Raw genomic sequence first — 22,917 nt, 5'->3', positions numbered from 1 at the left:
ATGAGAATCAGCAGAAGGTTTGTGATGTTCTACAGATTTTCTTTATTTCTTTAAAGCAGTTCTTCTAGTTCAACACTTCAATTCAGAATCAGTTTCACACTGTGCTGTATGATATGCTAAACTGTTTCTTTATTTCCATATTGTTTTGCCGAAAAATTGACTCACTGCAAATATATCACATTTTATATGGTGTTGTATTCCCTGTGGTTTTCAATGTACTAAGTCACTCAAAGTGTCTAATAACACCCTTGTCTAAATAAGTCACTTAAATCCAGCGGCTAAAACCAAAAGTAGAATTTAGTCCTAGATCCCTAAATGAGGGTTTCTTTACTTTCTTGACTCTAACATCATGTGACAAGCTGAATTACTATATCTAGTACTCATTTTGTAAGTCATCATGATATTTACACATTCCTTCCTTACACATGATTATTCTAAAATTGGTGTGTTGAGTACTGCTTAAAAGTTGCACCCTCTCACTATAGAGCATGGTCTATGAGATTTACATTCACTCAGGTCTAGCTGAAAAACAAGGAAAAAAATATTGAGCATGAAATACACTATTAAGGAAGCCAATTGTTCTGTGCACACTACTGTATCTGTACAGACTTGCACATCAATTAAATGCAAGAGTTCGCAGGTGACTTTATAAAAAAGACCTTAAGAGACAAGTCTATTTGAATTCATTAAAACTGTTTCTTGAGCTTTTTTTTATATACTGGAGAAATCAAAATAAGCCATGGGAGAGCAGTGAAGATGAAAATGACAGATTATCAACACTACATAATCAGCCTCAGCAAGTTGCATAGCACATAGGCGCTCCCACTACAAAATTTATTTAAAGACCATATCCTCAAAAAGAAAAATCTTTCAAAATATGAAGATGGGCTATTTCTGATTAGTGCCTTGTTCATATTACTGTAATTCTTCACCATAATCTTAAGAGAGTGTGTGAGAAGATATCAATACATAATAGTGATTATTTATACCAGTGAATGCACAAGTAGCAAATATATTATAATCTATGACAAACCTAGACTAAACAGGAGAAATTTAGTTTTGTTCAGGTACATCAAAAAAGGGTTTGCAACACCTGAAACTATTCTGAAAAACAACTTTCCCTGAGTTTCTTCATAATTTATTATCTTCTTTAGTATTAAATGCTACCTTACTCCTTAGCTAAACACACACGTAATTCCATTCCAAATATATTCATGTTCTGTAGCTTTTTAGGAGCTTAACACCATCTGAAGGCCAAGACACCAAAAAACTAGAGGATGCAAAATTTGCCTGGAAAACTTTCTTGGCGATGGATGAAATTTGATAAAGATACTAAGGTCCAGCTACAGGCTCAGTGTACTGAGAAAACCCCAAAACGAAGGAGGGTCCACAGTTCATCCAGAGATTGCAAATGTGTGAAATGCATACCCTTGCTGCCGTAATGCATCAGGCATTGTGATTTCATTATCTCTACAACTCAAGAAAAATAAAGTATATCATCAAAACTGGTTTGAATAGTGCTTAGAATGACAATCCACTTTGGCTTTATATTCTGACCCAGCACTGCAAACCCCCTATTCCAGCTTTCTTAAAATGCAACATTGCATGCAGAAAGAGCCACCTTCTCAATGAGTCAACCTCCAGCCTCCATAGAACCAGCAGTTGTAGAGATCAACAAAGAAATTTGTTGAGTTAATTGGAAATAATTGTGTTATTAGATGAGTACTAGCTATGTAAGCTGCGCAAAAATGGAAGTAGTTTTGTGCACAGTTTGTAGATGACTGAGTGAGGACTCACTGGGGACTTATCTCAGGTGATATACAAGTGGTCAGATTAGATGATCTATTGAACCTTCTGGACTTAAATGCTATGAAACAATGAGAGTTTTTATTATATCCAGCCTTGTATGCCTCTGTCTTAACTGCAATGCTATACATTATTAAATACAATAAAAAAATTTCTAGTCATTTCATTGCTACTTTTTTTAAAAGAAAACAAATAAACTCTGTTCTAATATTATCGAATAAACTGCCTCTTTAAGTTAAAATTAGTGTAGAAAGAATTGATCAAAATTGTTGTAATTTCAAGTATGGTTGAAAAAGATTTTATTTAAATGTTTTAAAATTAGTTTTATATGACTTAAACTGACTTTTGCTTTCAAAGGTAAAAATTTACATTTATTCACTCAAAAATTACATGTTGACATTTTGTTAATATCTAGTCAATATTTTAACTGAAGATGTACTATAGCCAGCCTACATTCTGAATTAAGCTTTTCTGTTTACCAAGGTTTCTTAAATGCACTAAATAATTATAATATTTTAACAACTTTTTGAACATTCTTCTTTTGCAATAACAAAAAAACATCCCAACAGGAGTGATGAAATAAGCCTATAAGATTGCTTTACCTGATTACTCCTGACTACTGTCTATTTCAATGGTATACAGCCAGTTACACAGTAAAAATAATTAATACTGAAAATTTATATGTCTAGATTTATATCTGGAAATCAGTTTGAGAGTAGATAACTGTATTTTTATTTTGCTCTGGCTTTTTAGTGGGAGGAATTTAAAGGGAGACCTTCAGGAACACATTTCAATGTACTTGGGTGTGAATTCAGTTTATCATTGTCAATGATGACTTGCATGTCTTTTTAAAGAAAATAATTTGGAGAGTTGTACTGGTATATTCATATAGCTTAACCTCAGAAAGAACCATTAAAATTATCTAGTCTGATATGAGATACATGCTGATCTTTCTGTTTTTGCCCAAACTATATTTGTGATCAACAACCAAGGTTAAATTACAACCTGTTTTGCTACAGTAATATTTTCAAATAAACTTCACATGTTTTAATTCTTGGTTGTTTTACTTCAGTATACAGATATTTGCTCCTTCTTATGCATTTACTCCAGATTATAGAGTATAAACACACTTTCAAGTCTTTTTATAGCATTATGACATCCTATCCCCGTTCTTTTTTTTTCAGAAATAAAGTAAATTTAATGCTTTATTTATTCCTTCAAAACATTTTCTCCTACTCGAACAACATATTAAGATTATTTCCTCTACCCTAATAATTTTAAATTGCAGACATTTCCCTGAGATAATGTATTTTATATCTCTCTTATCATGATTGTATACATAAGGAAATATCTTGCCTACTCCCTGCTGCCCTACTTTTACATTCCAGGGATCACATGAGGCCATGTCTGATGTTCATGAGAGTGATGCACATTCCTGTTGAACTGTAGTTCATGGAATTCACTCTCCGTGATGATGAAGATGATCAGTAAAAGCAAAATGGGTCATAACTCTTCTGCTGGCAAGGAAAGAAATGGGGGAAAACAATGGAAATTACTGGTAAGTTTCTAGATTTTTTATAAGATTTTTCCTCTCTTGTTTTACCCATTGAGTAAATGGGCAGTGACTGAATTTTGCCCCATATCATTCAATCTTAATGATCAATAGTCTCCAGTTTAGTTTCTCCTCTTCTGCTCTAATTATCTATTGCAGCCCATATACACATATGAATAACATAAAATCAACAGAGACAACAATTATTGCCCATGCTTTAGTAATCAAAGTCCAATACTAATCTCTGTCATCTGTAAAAGGAGAATGGATAAATTCAGAGCTTTTCATTATTTTATCCTTGCAAAATGTTGGGGTTTTTTCCAGGTAAACATGGTTCACTATAACATTACCTTTTCAGAAATGGATTATGAAGATATAATGCAACTCAATTTGAAAAAAAAAATCTACTTTTACAATATTGGTAAAATATGTCCCTAAACCCTCATTTTTTTTCTTCAATGTTATATTGTCTCCATGTGCTTTAATTTTCTAGTGAACAGTAGCAGGTACTTTGATGTCTGCAATTACTGAGCCATTAAATAAAGAAAATAGTTCATAGCTCCTACTAGACTGAACTTGAATTAAGGCTGAGTTGTACATATAATTTCACTGAAGGACATTTTTTCATATTTCAGTATAAGTTTTCTTCCCTTTTAGTATAATAATGAATGACAGTTGCTATTAATATAGCAAGGGTATATTGGGGAAAAGTTTTACCAAGTTAAGTTATTCTGTCACCAGAGGAAACTGTGTAAGAGTAAAGAGATCATCACAACACAGGACTGAAGAGTGAACTTCATGTTGTGTTCCTGATTGCTTGTGGCTGTGTAATGTTATACAGGAGTGTGGTTATGTTGAACATTCATTTCCTGAAATCTTGTGAGTAAATAATAAACATTTTGGTATTAGAAAGTTGCTTGAAAGATTCCTATGAACAGATGTAATTCATTACAGAAATACAAATACACCTGCTTTAGATTTGATGGAATAAACCATGCTCATTACAATGTCTTTCTATCCCACATACATTCATTAGAACACAAGAAGTGGCAGAAGAATTTAAAGGAGGGACAACGCTATGAAGTACTGATCACAAAGCAAAATTTCTCAAATGTACTTTTTATTTGGACTAGAACAGTGAATGGCATCTTTCTTCTAGCTGGTTTTGGCTGGGATAGAATTCATAATAGTCATGGCAGCTAGTATGGGGCTTTATTTTGGACCGTGCATCCACAGCGTTGGTAATTCAGGGACGGTTTCACTACAGCTGAGCAGCGCTTACACAGCATCAAAGCCTTTTGTGCTTCTCAGCCCACCCCACCAGCACACAGGTACACAAGGAGTTGGGAGAGGACACAGTGAGGGATATCCCACACCCTATGGTGCCATGCTCAGCATAGAAAGCTGAGGGAAGGAGGAGTAAAGAAAGGACATTGAGAGTGATGGTGTGTGACTTACCAAGTTACTGCTGGGCATGTTGGAGCCCTGTCTTCCTAGAGATGGTTATACACCTACCTCCCCATGGGAAGCAGTGAATGAATTCCTCAGGGTTTTTTGCTTGTGTTGGGGACTTTTGCTTTACCTATTAAAGTGTCTTTATGTCAACCCACGTGTTATATCCCTTACTCTTCTGATTTTGTCCCTGATCCTCTGAGTGAGGGAGTGGCTATGTTGTGCATAGTTGCTGGCTGGAGTTAAGCCATTATGGTCCTGCTTGTTGATTATGCTCACATTCTCAAGTAGAACTGTGAACTTGAATAAGAACTTTTTTCAACAGAGGGCAGATAAACACTTTGCAACTTTAAGAAGGGTCTAGTGGCAGAAATGAACAGTGCCCCCTTTTGATTAGTCAAAACTCCCTTTATATGCAAACAGTTAAAATTTTTTCTCTGATGAAATGAAAACTTTCACAGATAGGCACTTAATACACAGGGCTATGTTATTTTGGTTTTTATACATAATAGGTAGAAAGGCACTGATTCTGCTGACTTTTCATTCTTCATTCACAAAGAATGAAGATTCTTTGTGAGAATCTTCATTCTCACAAAATGGTGATTCAAACCTTGCCTAAAATCTATTAGGATTAATGTGGGTAAAGAGTAAGAACAGAGCCACATGCAGTCTATGAAATTTGAATCCCAAGGGTGGCCACCTCTTTTCATTCAAGCAGGACAATAATAATTAAAAGCATCTGATGCATAACACAAGATTTGTTAATTAATTAAGTGAAAGTTGGTTTTTTGCACTTCGCTATACTAGAAAACACAGTACATGGCAATATACAACAGAATGTACACTAATACTGGCATGAAGTTGCAGGTACACACTGTTGGTACAAATTCTGGCATGTTTTATAGGCCTGATCTGTACACAAAAGGCATGTATAACAAGTAACATTTACATGATATAAAGGGTGTGAAAATTCTGAACATGCTGATAATTAGAAACAGTGTTTGAGGTTTCTAGTAGTTGATTGTCTGATGTGAGCACTGAAAGACACAATGATATCTAGCCACAGATCGAGTTCACTGAACACAAAATCAGACAAATAAAAGAAATATTTTCTCAGAAAGTTTTTTTTAATTTCCTTCATTGGATTTTGAAAAAGAGCTTTAAAGAGGTCTATCATCCTCTGAGCACTCAAACATTGCTTATGTAAGGCAACAATCCTCCCATTTTGTGGTCAGCATGCCTCAGTAAGGTACTAGGCACAGATATGTAAACAGATATCAAGGTTTTGGTGTACACAGGAGTAATCATGAGGCATTTGATAAAAACAAACAAAAAAAAACAGCCAAAAAGAAAATACAAACAACAAAAAGAAGAATTGTTCTCTGTGCCATGTGTACAAGTCAGTACATACTCAGCTGCATGTATGTGATCTCTGAGGTTTGCCTTTTAGGACTGTACTCTAGTCTATCCTTTGTTGTAACTCAAGAGAAAATGCCAATGTCTCTGTATAGTTTGTATGATCTGGAGGAAAAAGCTAAGCTAATTATACCTATTTGCATGAGCATAAGGTGTTCAGCAATGGACAAGTCTTATGTTTTTAGTGCTGAAGTAAGAAATTGCAAAGGCTAGCCACAGGTCTTTGACATGTCCAAGGCAATGGCAAAATACATTAAAATTAGGTAGTTTGTCCTCATTGTTACTGGATTTGAGAATCCTTGGTTATAACAAGGCAATACTCCCAAGTGGAAAATCTTCATAGAGATTTGTTTCCCTTTATGTTGTATAATGACCTGACACAAATGAAACAGCAACATTTACTTTAGGATTATAGGGCAGTGTGAACTTTATATTTTATAAAGCAAATGAAATTTGTCATCGGACTTTAGTTGCTTACAAATTTTACAAACCCTTAAATGTAATACAAAAAATAAATGAAGGCAGAGAACCATCTTCTACGTTCCACTGTTAAGTGTAGAAATATCTTATTCTGTCAATGTGATTTCATAGCAGGATGAAAAATGTCAAAAGTGGGGATGACAAATCAGTCTAGTGAGGAAAAATGACTCTCAGACAAGAGATGTCATTTGTCATGATTGCCATTTGACTGCACTTTCTCCTGTCTTCTCTTTCAGATGAATGCTACTTTGCCATTAATTTAAAATTATCTTAAATCAAGATGGGTTGAACATGAAAAGCAAAGGTACTCGTCTTTTGAAGTTTTGCAATATGCAGAAACCTATTCAAATGTAAACTTACTGAAAACTGACATATACGTTTTAAAAAAGGTTATCATCATGAATTGTTAACTTAGAAAATATTATAGTTCTGTAGTTCAAAAGTCCATTTTTCCTAAATACAGGCAACAGCATGGCTTTTGTTTGAAACTGACACAGCTGAGCACAGCACTCTGAGCCACTGCATAATACGGGTGGTAATTAAGCCACAGCTTCAAGGTTGCATGGGCACAAGACAATTCAGCCTAATGAAGTATCGATTGGCTGCAGTCGAGGTAAAACAAGTTGACATTCATTTAGAGGTAGCAATGCGAATATACCACAAAGCCACCAAAGAAGCAAGGGGAAAAAAAACAATGAAACTGAATTTTAATCTTGCAAACACAATTAAGATTCTTATTTACAGCATGTTGCTATCACTTAAACTAAAGCTAATTGCATACTTACTGCCCTGACATCAGATCCTTAAATCAGCAGAAATTATATTCATAGGCTGTTGGCATAAAGCACATGAAGTTCAGTGTTTCAATTAGAACCTGTCCTAACACTTCAAAAACCCAACTGCAAAAAAATTACTTAGATTCCACTTAAGTTTCCACTTTATTCACACAGCTGAGTTTATTTTAAATGCTCTGATAAACTCCTCTGTAGCACAGGTTACTTAATTACTAAGGACAATAGTTTTACCTCTTAATTGAATAATTGCAAGTAGATTATTTCTATTGTAATATTATGCAAATATTCAAAATAGTTTTCAAGATTAATTTTATAATAGTTTTCAAGATTAATTTTATTTCTTTTTCTGTCTTACTTTATTTTAAAAATGATAGCCTTGACCATATTTGTCTTGCGCACATATATATATATATATTATTACGTTATGCACAAAATGCATATAGCAGTGTATAAATGTACATCTTTAAACTTACTTTCGTAATAATTTTGTTCCTAATCACTAAAGTTAATTTTCTAAGAAGTGAGGTGTTCTTAAAATGACAGGATGAGTACAAAAATTTTGACATTTGTATCAGAAAAATCACCAGTAAAACAAGAAATTACTTTTTACTCCTACTACAAAATCTTCAGGAGATTTAGAATGTGCATACAAGCATTAAAGTGTTAAATTTTTTTCTGTGTAATATTGTATTAAACTTTAATTCCTGAAGTTTTACTTTTGTACTTTGAGATTGAAATTAATAAGTAATTTAACAAATCCAATAAAATATGTTTAAGAGAACACTATTAATTAAGTAGAGAACTCAAAAAGTAAAAAATCTTGAAGCCTTTCCAAATTGTATTACTGGTTACAAAGGTTTCTCTGGGTTTTTTTGAATTTGGATTGTTGACTTCTAATTTAAATATTTCATCAGCATCCTTTTTCATGCATTGTTAGCATAAAACAAAATTTGGCCAAAGCCTTTAACTGCACACTATCAGTTATGACCAAATCCTTACATTTTGCAAACAAATACTCAGAAATTGCAACAAACATATTACATTACATCATTCTAACAAAATGCTCCTATTATAAAACAGAAATATTAATCTACTATGAATTTTTTGCCTTCCAAGAGTGCAAACAACTTGCAGCTTGCACCAATCACTTTCATTTTCTCATGAAAAATGACTGAGAAAGTGCTAATGTGTCTAATTGCATTATAGACCCCTCCGGCAGACAGACATTTCTTTAAAAAGTAACTCATTAAATCACTGATTGCCAGATGTTGGGATTCACATCAATTGCCCTACTTATGTACTGAATTAAGGCAGTCTAAGCACTGAAATAAAAAAAAAAACTATTTTAGTAATTAAAGTATTACTCTAAAATTCAGAAAATTGAGATCTGACTACATTTATTGTATGTGAATGTTTACAGGCAAAATATTTTCATCATCACACTTGTAAACTGATTCTCTATGTCTATTAAGAGATTTTTAGAATTTAAAATAACAAACAGAAAATGGAATGCTATTTAAAAAATTAATTTCCCCCAGAATACCAGTGTTAAATACTTACAAAACATTTGTATTATTGGCTGGACTGTGTGATCATGGTCTACCTTATCAACTATCATCACTTTATGTGGAAATCACATAAAAGAAACTTCATAGGTCATTGTAGTAGATATACTACAGGACATTCCAAACTAAAAAGGTGACAATTTTCGTTTCTCTTGGTGGAAATGTCTGTGGTCTCTTGAAGCCAGGTCAGCACACTGCATAACATGAGAAGAAATACTACTCCAGAGCTGATATACTACTTGCCTATAAAATTTCCCTCTTCTACCGGGTTCAAGTGTCTAACCACATCCCCCATTATCTGTGAGGTCTATGGTCTAGATGGAAGTTGCAGATAGAATTTCTAGCCACTAGTACTTTTGTGAAAAGTAAATATTTATCTTGGAAAGGACTCTTCTGGGCTCACATCTCAATTGTGAAGTAATAATGAGAAGAATTCAACCCAATATCAGTGCAATGGGGATTCCTGACGCAGACGTGTTCAGTCCAGCAGACTTCAATCCCTTTTCCCAAATGACTGCAAAAAGAATCTCTGTCCACTGGAGATAAGCATTTTGGAATTAATGGCCATTTACAAATGCTTTCCTTTTGGCAGACAACCTCTCAGGCCACTAGTGAAGAAGCTGTGCCCCAGTAAATGGATTAGGGAAAAGCACAGATTACTTTTGAGGGAACTGATCAGCCTAGTTGCTATAAGTGGTCTGGATAGACTGTACATTCTACCTCAAGAAATGAGGCATATTCAGGTAGTATCTGAAGGCCTACAACTGTTCTTCTGAAGGATTTATTTCTTCTTCAGAAGACGAGTTCTCTCTCCACATTGAAAACTGAAATTCTTTAATGCACTTTCAAAACATGCTGTGAATAGTGTATGCAATTGTACTACTATTAAACAGAATTTATTTTAAGCATTCAAGTCAATGCTAGAAACTTCATTTTGGTAATCAGTTCACATTTGCATGCCTTCAAAATTATTAAAAAGTAGCTCAAAATAATAACAAAAAATGGTATTGTCATTGTGTATTTCAACAGTAAAAAAACCAAAAAAGACTGAAGATGCTTTCAAAGTGAAAGCAAAAGTTTATTACAATAGTTCAGCTGTTTGTTTTTTGCTTCATATAACAACTTTTCATGTCAAATTTGTAATATTATTTATTTACTATTTAAATATATTTCTTTTCAAAGACAAGGGAAATCATGACAGGACAAGGATTTAAGGGTACAAACTGAAAGAGGGAAAATTCGGGTTAGATATCAGACAGAAATTCTCCAGTCTGCAGGTGGTGAGGTGCAGGAACAGGTTTTTAGGGAGGCTGTGAATGCCTCAGTGTTCAAGGAAAGGTTGGAAAAGGCCTTGAGCAACCTGGCCCAGTGGAAGGTATTCTTGTCCATGGCAGGAGGTTGGGACTGGACAGTCTTTAAGGTCCCTTCCACCTTTTAACATTTTATGATTCCATCATTCTATGATAAGATTATTCTATTTTAGCTCATCTTTGAAAGGTTCTAAGCCTATTATGTACACTTTTATCTTTTAAGTGCCTTAGAGAGGTAAAGTGAGCAGGCAGGTTAGGAATGGAGCCAAGAGTAAACTTTCAACCTGCACGGTTCCGAGCATATGGTTTATGCATCTGACCACACTTTAAATACTTTTACACTCATATTTTCTAGTCACTAGCAAGAGAAAAGAAAGATAGACAAGAGAAATAAACATTAAAAAATGCAGGTTGTGAAAGACACGGAGTTTTATCTATGCCTTATTCAAGTTCCATACGCTAAACTCTAGTGAAGACATTCAGTTTCGACAATAAAAAAGAAAAACTCCAAATTGCAAGGTGTCAGTCTGTCTAGTACTATAGTTATAATCCAGGGATAGTGCCTTTTACTTATTTTTAAATATTTGTTGTAGCCTGCATTGCAAAAATCAGAAGGATATCTGCAAGAAAGTGCTTAAAGTAAAGGTTACAAGTGATATAGTGTCTCAAAGATCTAATAATAAGATAAATGTATTTTACCAGGAGGTCATCAATTCAGATTCCACAAAAAATCAGCAATGCTTTGACTTTTAAAAAATGTCATTCCAGTTCGTATTAGAGTAATGACTAATTTAGGGGGATGAAAGTCACTGCTTAAATCAGTCTGTCACTATACTTAACAACTCTGAACCTAAAGTTTTAGAGAATCAAACAAGCCCACACCAAACTTTTTACTCCAAGGGATGTCATTTTTTTTTTTACACCAAAGCAGATAAACAAGATACATGTTGTAAGACATATGCATGTATTTAAAACTAAAAATTAATTGACTTCTAAATAGAAAAAATATTTTATAAACATATTACATTTGTTTATATTCCTACACTACTCAAGAACTAAGGCAGAAGTACATGCCCCAGAAGACAATGGAAGTGTGAAGAACTTTCTTATCACAGATTCCAAGTCTCTGCTCTGGCACTAAATATGCTATGTTTTTATTTGCATGAATTCAAAAAGTTTTATATGAAAACTGATTCGTTTTCTGATCTCTTCACTTAACAGAATGTTCCAGATCTCCATTCCTCATATAAATAGAGAATGTGTTCTAATTTTTAACAAAAATTTAATTATGATGAAATGTATATGCATTAATAACCATTTGCTCTCTATGCACAAAACTGTACTTTAAATTTTTCATTCCATGGGCCCAGCTTCATTCATACAAAGTTAGCATTGCCGCAATCTCATCACAATGTCAAGTGAAGACTATGGAGATTACATTATGATGTCAAAAGGCAATTGCAAGGAATTTTTATTACTATCTATGGTCACCACATTTACAATATCAAATCATGATGAAAAGTGTTTCAATGTTTCTCTGGAGATGAAATTATAATGTCAAGCTGATGACACAATGAGGTCAGTACAAATCTTCATAGAGCCAATTGCAATGTTCATTTCAATGGGAAATATATGGGAGACTGTCATATAAAGACTATAGAAAAAGAAAATGGACAGAAACTACTGGAACTTGAGCAAGCTTTAAAAACTATGAAGTTGGAAATGGCTTTGAAAAATATCTTCTCAAAAATTTTCCCTATTCTTTCTCCATTACAAGTTTTCTTTTTATTTTCTCCCTGGTGTCATCACTGAGCCAGGCTTTTCTGGATTCTGTGTCCGTGATTCCAAGATATTTTGGCTGTTCCTAACTTTTTTCCAGTCCTTGTTTTACATATCTCCCATTGAGTTTGCCTCTCTTCAGCCCCTAAACTGTATTACAATTTCTCATCTGCTATTATTGAAATATCAATGTAGTTGAGATTTTTCCTAAGAATTTTGATCCCTTTCCTGACCACATTAAGGCCAGTAACTGCAAATTGCTCCTCACACAGGGTTTGAAGCCTGCTTCTCACTACTGATGCCAAATTTTGTTACTTTTTGCAGTCTTGATGGTTTTCTTTTCTGTCTCTACCACAAAAAATTACTGCCTGTTCCACTCATCTCCTGAATTACTGTCTGATTTTGTATCATCTTTTCCAAATTTTCAAGTTCAAACTTTTGTTGTACTTTTTAAAAGTACAAAATGAATTTATCTCAAATAGCTTCATTAAATCTAATTATTTCCTTCATCTGTCTTTTCACAATTCACATATTACAAACAGCATTCATGCCTCCTGTGTATGCAGACCAGGGTTCGGTGTAAATTTCTTTAATAAACTCTCTGATAATTACCCAGGGGCAAAGTAATATTTAACAGGAAATGTGAAATTTGCTTGGCAGCAGACAGTGTTATATGTCTGAAATATGCTGAAATACGCTTTTGTTTGGATAAACTTCAGTTTGCAAGTAAAGATCTGAATCCTCTTTCTGTATTTGTACAGATTGATGCTAAGCAAATAATAACTACCATATTAAAAACTATTTCAAATACAAAAAGAATATAAAATCTTACATTCAAAACTTTTGCATGCCTTTATCTTAGTCAATTTCTATCTCTAAATCCTTGGGAGGTTTTTCCTTTATTTGAATTATCATGGTAATAGTTATGTTCCATTAATAGAATAGAAACTATATTACATGAAGGTAAAAACAAGTGTCCTATCATCATTTATATTGTGTTTTGAAAATGCATTTGCCAGGAACAAACCATGATATTCTGAAAAATTTAAGGACAGTAAAATCCACTGATATCTAATCTGATTGATGACACCAGTACCAATACAGAGGTAGACCAGTACAGACTATACTCTGGAGATATCTTTAGGGCATATTCATTCTTTTTACACATTTTAATCCTTCTCTAATTTGAGTGTCCTCTTCTAAATTAAAAGGTATTTAAAATCATAATATTGTTACACTTTTCTAAATCAAGAGTGTACAAAGACTTAACATTTTTCCACTTGTTTAAAGATGGTATTCATCAGGACAGCATGAATAACAATATTATCTGCACTGAAGCAGATTATTCTCACTTCTTCTTAAATAATAAATTATATTGATGTGATTTATCCAGAACAAGTACCATAAATATTTTAACCTAATGCTAATACCAATCAACTGGAATGTTTAATGCAAATGCAAAAGAATATATTTATCATAATTTCTTTATTTTAGAATTTATCTCCTTCATTTTCTAGCACCAGAATTTGCATGACCTTTTTCTCATAAAGACAACGATAGAATAGCATTGTAGGTTCTTCTTCTACCAAGCCCACAGTGTACTCATTGGCTTTAAGTCAGTAAAATTTTCCCTTCTTTGATGTTTAATCTCCTTTTCCCTGGTTTAAAAAACGGAATAATTTTACTGAGCTAATGTAAGTTTTAAATTTCTCTGTTACCATTAAAGATTAGATATATTAAATTTGTAAGTTGTGTTTTAAAAGCACTTTGAATCTGAAAAAGATATTGAAAACAAAAGCAAAGTAGGAAAAAAAAAGCCATACTTGATTATTAATACAGCAATAGATATAATCCCTCCTGTACACTTTTAGGAAAAAATGAAAAAGGAGAAAAAAAGGGAAAAGCAGAAGCCCCAGTATTATTAAAAAGGAAGTGAAGCACATGTTTCAGTAATGGACAGCTGACATGCACAAGTGTTTTTCACAAACTTGATGCATAAGTTAAGATAGACAAAGACAAGAAGTATTGAGCATAAATAAAGAAGGCCTATAAGTCAAAAGTGATTGTCATCTTATTTAAAAAGGAAGATAGGTTTTATAAGTATTAGTATTACTTATTGTTTTTGGAAAGAGTTACCAAATATCCTAGATATATGTCCAAATATTTTAGATACATATAGATACAGAAATTCATATATTGTACAGAAAAGCGAGGAGTAAAAATAGCTAAACCAGACTTCAAACTCTAGCCTTCCACAACTTCACAGGCTGTGAATATTCCAACCTCCTTTTCTCATGTACTGCACACTGAGAAGTAGAGAGTGATGGAGGACACATGGAATTTTGTATCCACTGCTTTAATACAATGATATTTTGCTTTTATCCATTCATCAGTGTAGCAAATTACCACTTCTCTCTTCATCAAAGCAGCATGGAAATTGGTGTGAGGTCTGGTAGAGTAATCTTTGCACAGGAGTTCTGATCTATGACAAAAAGAGTGAGGCACATATATGATAATATCATAATTGTGAAAAGGGAGAATTTCTGTTTAAAGCATCTCATAAAAGAGAAAAAATATACTCTGCATTGTTTATTAGGCTCAAATGTAAAACTTAAAGTCATTGTATTAACACTTGTTCTAATGTTGCTCAAGATTATTACTAAGTCCAGATTCTTGTATACATGATTAACATAACAGGGATGTTTGAGGCAATGGCAAAAGTGCAAACCAGGAAAATTATTGTCCATTGTAGACATTAAAAATATGGGTTATATGCACTGATTTGCTTATATGGGCCTTAAATGGGCTACCTTTGGCAAACAGTCTGGTTATCAATATTTGTTAACACAAAGATATTGTGCTCCCTGGGGAGCCTGTTCCAGCTCAAGCACCCTTTGGGTGAAGAACCTTTTCCTAATATCCAACCTAAACCTCCCTGGACACAGTTTCAGGCCATTGGGTGCTGTCACTGGTCACTAGAGAGAAGAGATCAGTGCCTGTACCTCCTCTTCCCCCAACAAGGAAGTTGTAGACTGTGCTGAGGCCTCCCTCAGTTTCCTCTTCTCCAGGCTGAATGGACCAAGTGACCTCAGCTGCTCCTCCTATGGTTTCCCCTGAAGGCCTTTCACCATCTTAGTTGCCCTCCTTTGGACACTCTCCAGCTTTACATCCTTATTACATTGTGATTCCCAGCAATGCACACAGTATTCCAAGTGAGGCTGCCCCAGAGCAGAGCAGAGCAGGACAATCCCCTCCCTTGCCCAGCTGGCCATGCTGTCCCTGATGCCCCCAGGGCAGGGTTGGCCCTCCTGGCTGCCAGGGCACTGCTGGCTCACATTCAACTTGCCATTGACCAGGACCACCAGGTCAGCTCTGAATGATGTTGGGAGCAAAGGACTCAACCTGAAAGGAACTATAAACTAAGCTTGAAAATTTGTGACAATGGAGCCAGGTAGTGGAGGTGAGAGCGGAAGGAAAAAGCCTGCCAGAAGTGATCCTGCACCCTCTGCCACAGGTGCTTCCAGCAACCATGCGGAGCTCACTCACAGCCACTGTAGGTACACCCTGGGGACATTGACCCCGAGTGAATGAGGATATCTTCCTGGGGGCTGTCATCTCTGTAGTGAGGAATGGCAGCACGAAGCTCAAGCACAGGATGGGGCTCTTGCACAATCACGCTTTGGCGGGTAGGGTCCCTCATGTTGAGATGAAAGGATCTGCACCCTCCAAAACCTACAGCAATGGGTGCATATTTCTGCGTGTGTGCGCATGTGTGCATGTGTTCATCCACAATTAGAGATTCTTAGGATTAGTTATAGAAGGGTGTTTCAAAATATCCAGGTCTTTCGATTTATTAGCTTTTTCTAAGTATCTAAGTGACAGGGATTATTCGTTATTTTACTAGTATTGACTTCCAATACATAGTTCATTGATGCCTAGTTAATTATATGTGATTAATAAATTAATAAGTCACTTCAATTTTGATTTGATTTAAACTACAAAATTTTTCCCTGCAGCATCAAGACTCCACTTTCATCTGAAAAAAACCCATAAATGAATCAACTGCAAGGTTGTCTGTGATTTCTAGACTTTTAAACACTCCTATGACAAAAATAGGGGGGAAAGAAAATTAAAATAAAGAAGGTACTGATATTTTTCCTATTATTTTTCCCAGACTATGAGGTTTTCTGGTTAATTCAGAAAAAGAAGACACACAAAATACAGCAGCACTGAATGTTTACAATCTCTCTAAGGTTAGCAATGTTTGGTGAATCCATATGAAATACCAACTAACTTTGTAATTCTCTTATACATTTGTATTAATGCATACTGAAAAGGCTTTGGTTATCGAAGCAGCAACAACATCCCTACAAGCAATAGCTAATAATGTACCTTGGGCCATATACCGATGCTAAGAATATAGTATTCATTTTTAGACACTTTCAGGAAAGTAGAAATTTTAGGCAAACCAATACTGTTTTCTGTAACAAGATACTTTGTACTAAAGTGTGCGGAAATTATCAAATAACCCCCATCTAGAAAATTCTTAGCAACAAAAATGTAAATACCATTAGTGTTTATCTATGAAATACTGTTTCAATGAAACCTATTCACATTTACTTTTATTTAGAGGCGGCTCTGGTCCACAGATCTCTTGTTTCCAAACATTACTGAAGACCTCATGACAGCAGTCTTTTATCTTTCAATGAAGTAAAAATTGAAAAAAAAAAAAAAAAGGGAACTAGAGATGAATATTTACAAAACACAGAAGGAAAATTCAAATGAAAATTTCCATCCACAAACATAAGCTTATCCTGGCTTTCACCAATAGTTGATAAAAATTGTTCGTGTTACTTTGGAATACCCATTCTTTGTGTCCATTCACAATAAATACACTAATACTTTTCCCTAAAGACTTAGATTTCCCCATAGTTTGACAGGGTGTCAGTCAGAACACATGCAGATACAATGGTCAATGTTCTAAAATTCTTAACAAGGGTAGATAGGCAGAAATTCAAAATACAATGTAGGTCAGATCTTTCCACTCATTGCAGCTATGATTTGAAGAAGGGAATTAAATTCCCATCTCTCACTGACTTTCACTGGGATTTGGGAACCAGAAACTTCTTTAAAAACCCTAGCTTTTACTGAAAATTTTCACAGTCACTTTGAGAACCATCCTCTTGTGTGTCAGGTGCACTTTAACTGGATTTGAAGGCAGTTACTCCTCCCCTCACTGGACTCACAGATACTCCTTTGTAAGCTGTAATGTGGGCTCTTCAATACATTTAGTTCTATGAATAATTAATGTGTCTCCTGCTCTCACCACTTGATTTCCAGTTATTTGCGTTGCATGCAGTATGCTGAGCCCGTTTCATAGCACCTAGACTAAAATGCAGGTTTCCAATCACATAAAGTGTAATGGGATATGAAAAATAAGAGTTTAAATAATAATAAAAAAAAGAGCTTAAACATGTCTCACATTTCTTAAAAATACTAAAACTAAAATCTCCAAGAAAGAAAACATAAGTGTTGCTTATGGGAGAAGAAATAGAAGATTCTATGCAAAAATTCACTGAGCATCAGAGAGGATTTTTTTCTTATATTTTATTTTGTTTGAGCTGAGGACTCCCTCAACTGCACTTTGGTGGGTTTTTTTTTTTCAGTTCAGTTAAAAAAATGAAAAAAACATTTGAAATATCATCTTTTGGTTGGTTTTCATTCATTTGCTAAACATAACTCTCTCCGAGTTTACAAAAGCAAGCTTGTCATTCAAGCTAGTCACCACACTTCATGGATGACTGAATAAAAATGAGTTTTTCAAGAGGTAACCAAAAGTACTGCCTCAGTGAATCCGTATGTACTTACATACTGGACATAGAAGAAAAAAATCAGTTATATGTCCTTCTAAGACAAAGTAGATCAATCTCATTGCTTCTATAAGATATAAAATGAATTTGAACAGACTGGATAATTTCCAGAAGCAGTTATATCAAAGCAGATATAATAAAAAAAGAGTAGCTGCAAGAAAACAGGCTAGATTGAAAATGGAATGCAAATACCTCTAGGCCATTCTGGAAGCAAGGACGAGAGCCCAGGAATGTTTTATTATTGAGCTATTGAATTTAAATAATAGTTAAAAGTCTTAAAAATTGTCAAAATATATGTTTTCATCTACTGATTTTAGGAATATGTCTTCACCTTTATGGAAGCAGCCATTTATGAAAAATTCTTTTCTGTGAGTGATGTGATGCAAAGTTGTAGTTTGATTTCTTCATTACAGTTTAACTGATGAACTCCAAGTAATTTAAAATAATTTGTACAAAGAAGAGGAGAAAAATCTACTTCTGTTACTAAAACAATGTAAATCTGGAGTAGTTTCTGTGGTTTACTGAGTTTTAATTCACGTCTTAAATTTTTGTTTTATTTTTCTGCACCTTTTTATCAGAGAATTAAAGCTAAATAATAACTAATTAACATATATTTAATGTCTTGATACTACCACTAAACCAAAAATATTTACTTACTAAATGGAGAATCCATCAAGACAGAATTAGAAAATTACATCAGAAAAAAAATCCATTACATTTTTATTATTTGCAAGAAAAAATTTTTTTTTAGTTCTTTATCATGGTATTATTACTTACTTTTTTTTCTTTAGGAGGGAAATTTCAGGACTCATTTCTTTTTTTGATTCTCAAGCATCATTCAGTTTGCTTTCTCCAAAAGCTGAGCAGTAAAAAAGCCTTGATCAGGGATTACAATCTTTTCCTTTCAACTGAAAGCCTGAGAAGCTTGACCTTTTTGCTGTTCACTCATTTAAATTTCCAGGTTCATACCTCAGAGATGTATGGGGAGTTTGTAGTTCTGCAGGTGGGTGGAAGTGATATGTCCATCGCAAGAGCAGGAAGAAGGGTAGAAAAAACAGTGGGTGTACAATAACTTTTCTTCTCTACAAGACCTGACATCTTTGATTCTCTCCTTTTTGCAGCATCTCAGTCTGTTTGGGCAAGACAGTGCAAAGCAGCAATAACCCTCAGAGTGTTTGTAAAAGGTTGAAACAAGGCTCCAGCCCATCCTCCTGTCTCCAGAAGTGACCCACAGCACCAGGCTGCTGCAGTAAAGATATAGTCATGTTCTCCTAGAACATGTTCACAAGCTCGAGAGACATGCAGCATAGAAAATGTCAATGTGTTCTCTCTCTCTGGGATAAGTTATAGGTCTATCAAGTAGCCAAACAATGAAACAGCATCCATGATAAATATACCAGGAAGTATTCCGCTGCTTGAATATAGTCCACCTTTATGTGACGTGTTGATTACAAAAAATTTGGTATACAAAAAATATATAAATGGCTTCCAGACAATTATATGATTACACTTACTCTGAAATACAGTAAAAGCATTTCATATACATATAAATGGAGTAAAATTCAGAATGTACAATAGATTGTTAACCACAAGTGTGAAGTTGCAGACAAGTATGTCCTTTTTGTGAAAACTTATTATATGCTTCCTAGTCTACTGTCAGTTCTATAAATATATGTATCAATAATAAATGTACGTAAAAATAAAATTGCTTGACGCTTAGCTTCTTTTTCTTTTGGATGCTTGTAAATATAAGATGAAACCCATATTCTCTAAGCCAAAGAAGTTTTGGAGATAAGACAAAATACTCTCCAGTTTCATTATGAAGCATAATATAATCCTAACACAGCACTGTGGATGTCAACTGAGCTTCTCATGAGAGCAGAGGGTGCAGAAGTCCTTACGTATTTTGTTTAAAACCTCCTGTGAAAGTAATGAGGATTTTTGTTTGGAATGTTCTTGTTAAAGCACAAGGTTGAGACTGATTCTGTATAATATACAGTCAAAAATCAGTAGAGTTGCTGGAAGCAGTGGTCACTGCTGCACCCCAGAATGGGCGCTGACACCTTTGTTGTGCTCACCCACAGCAGCTGCACAGGGGCAAGGGCTGGCAGCTGGAGGCTGTGGGTGATGCTCCTGGGAGGAGCCTGGGGACTGCTCTGCGCTAGCCAGGAAGGATTCCCACCAGCTCTGGCACAGAAATGAGCCCCTCAGTGTGTGCCAGAGCTCTGAAGGAGCCCAGAGTCCCTCAGCAGAGGTGAGCAGGGTGGGACGAGGGGTGCACGCATACACCCCGAGGGACTGCCCTGCTCAGCCTCCCTTCCTCGCCTCACTGCTCTCCACAGGAGCTTTCATCAACTGTATGCAACCCTTGGAGAACACAAGGGCAATTACCTCTGGAGAAGGGGAGAATGTATGAGTCTGACACATTGCTTGTACTCCTGCTTTCCCTGATACCCAAGTCAGTGATCAAAAGTTTGCTTTTACTGGCAATAAATTGTATACAATTCTCTGACTCACAAATGTTTTGCCTGGGACAAGTTTGCTGCTGGTTTACAAGGTCTACCACACTCCTTTTCCAAGCATTTTCTCCAGTGCTGGTGTGCAATAGCTCTTTGAGGCACACAATTCTTTGAAAAGGGCCCTAGAGGTGCAAGTTATTTCACTTAATGAACAACCAAAGAAATAGAATGTTTTAAGATTTATTGTCTTTCAATGATATTATTTCCTCTCTCATTAGTATTTTCCTCGTTAACTTGTCTAAGAAATTAATACCAGCCTAAATGGTACCAGACTCAAGTAAAAAATATTCTATCTTTATTTTTCCACTCATCTAGAGTTGTACTCATCCACAGTTATAGCACATTAGCAATGCAGAGATGCTTCAAGTATTGCGGTGTTGAAAACACTACTTAATTTTTCCTTTAAAAAAATCCAGCTTATTTCTGTAATATTAATGTATGTCATTTTTTTTTCCTGTAAAGGGAGATATGTTTCAATTTTTTTTTAAATTCTTCATTTTAAAAGTAAAACAAAGGATTTTCTCTAATTTTTTACCTTAATGTATTAAGTTTTATATACTCAGTCATTAATCAGAAAGAAAGTTTACATAAAAAGGAGGACATACAATCAGTCCAATACAAATAGTAAAAGCTCCATTATCTCCCTAGCACTGCATAGGAATCTTAATAAAATGTAATTGACTCAAATCTTCAGTTTTTGTACTGCCTTTGTCAGTACATACTCTAAGTAGAAAGAAGGGGTAACAATTTCTCAGAAAGTCAGGAAGACACAGCTAGAAGTTTTTCCAGCTGATCTGCCCGAATGCTTCTTCCTAATACAGAAGTAAAACTAAGTAAAATACTTGAATTATAAACTTGATTGGGTTCAGACAAAACTTATACACTCCATTTGGGTTTAAATAGCTGACTAGGTCCTGTTAAAATATGTACTGTCATCTCTCTTGTCTTCTCCTAGAAAGGAAAGAGCCTCAAGTGATCAACTGCAAGTTTTCATTCCTTCAGCATCTTTGTATAAAGTCCAGAAAATTCCCCACTAGAAAACTGGAATTATACAGAGCCACAAGAATTAAATTGGAGGAATTGGTAACAACTCTGCCTAATCTTGACTAAAGACTATTCCTTTTCTGTTTAGTCTTTGAAAGCTTTATTATAATACTGGCAGAGATCTCCAGTCTAGAGTGTTGGATCTTCTGCTGGCATTGGTATCAAGCCTCATTTATGAAGGCTTCCCACTGGAAAAAGAAAATTCATGTAATACATTAATGCTGTTCTTGTGGGACTGTACTCTGACACCAGTGGATGATGTGAAAACCAAGATGATGTTAAAACCATGTACTGATGCAAGTCACAGAACAGGACTGCAAAACAGAAACATTGAAACCTATCAAAATTGAATTCCAGATTCTTAAAAATTCACATTCTTTATTATCAGTCAATTCCACTGAATTCTTCAAGTATGTATTTCATATATATGGAAGTGCTTTTTAGCATTAAATCTCTGTAAATCTAATGATTTTCCATTTAAAATAACTTTTTCCATTATGTTTTTAAGAGAAACGAGTGCAAAAATATTTTTAAAGCAAAAAAAGGAAAATTATATTATTAAAATTTAAATAGAAATGTGAATATTGAGGCATAAAATAAGTTTTGCAGTTATTTCCACATCAGGTGAGTTCCTACTACTTTTTTTACTTCAAGTTGTATTTTACACAACTTTATTCCATTATCAAGCATGAAGAATATTTACAATAAATTATTTGACCAAGTGTTTCTTTTAATTTTGATTCTATTCATAACAGGAAAGAACTTGTATCACTATATTGAAATAGACCAGGAGGAGAGAAGGACAGGGTAGGAGATTATCAGATTTAAAAATAAATTAAAGAAAAGGAAGCTTTATCCCCTTCCTCTCATTTTTGCATTCTTTAGCTATACACTTGAATATGTTTATATTTTTTCTGAAATTTTTCACAATTTGAATCAATTTTAAGGGTCAGGGTAAACTGTTCATTTTGTTTAACTAGTCTTATAGGGCTAACTTGCGTACTGTGTTATCCACCCTTTATTACAGAATTTTACATGTTATAGTGCCTATAATCTCTGATGTCTGGTTTGTTCAATCTAATACCCAGCAGCTTTATTTTAATACTTTCTTTTTGGATATTTGATATATTTTAAAACTTTTTTGTCAGGGCATGCAAAGATGCTTTGGGTTTGGTGCAAGTTTGTTTTTTGCTTGTATGTTTTGGTTAGTTTTTTTTTTCTAATTCCCTAGAGCGTCGGTTCTTGATGATTTTCTTCACTTATCTTTTAAAATGCCTTTGTTCTTGTGTGTTTCTGTCTCTTTGCTTGTGACATTCCTTCTAACTATAAG

The 22,917-nt window shown here is 34.5% G+C and overlaps 1 long non-coding RNA gene across 1 annotated transcript in view; it reads left to right on the top strand.

Moving 5' to 3' along the window:
• LOC113459393 (uncharacterized) overlaps positions 1-19,610 on the top strand; it is a 77,529-nt gene extending 57,919 nt beyond the window's left edge. The window contains exons 5-7 of the long non-coding RNA XR_012582899.1: positions 3,195-3,364; positions 6,943-7,010; positions 19,146-19,610. This is a non-coding gene — a long non-coding RNA (uncharacterized LOC113459393). The remainder of the gene's footprint in view (positions 1-3,194; positions 3,365-6,942; positions 7,011-19,145) is intronic.
• The last annotated feature ends 3,307 nt before the right edge of the window (positions 19,611-22,917 follow it).

This window comes from Zonotrichia albicollis, chromosome 1 (assembly GCF_047830755.1).
Source record: "Zonotrichia albicollis isolate bZonAlb1 chromosome 1, bZonAlb1.hap1, whole genome shotgun sequence".
NCBI classification, from domain to species: Eukaryota; Metazoa; Chordata; class Aves; order Passeriformes; family Passerellidae; genus Zonotrichia; species Zonotrichia albicollis.
This window is presented reverse-complemented; position numbering and strand designations above follow the sequence as displayed.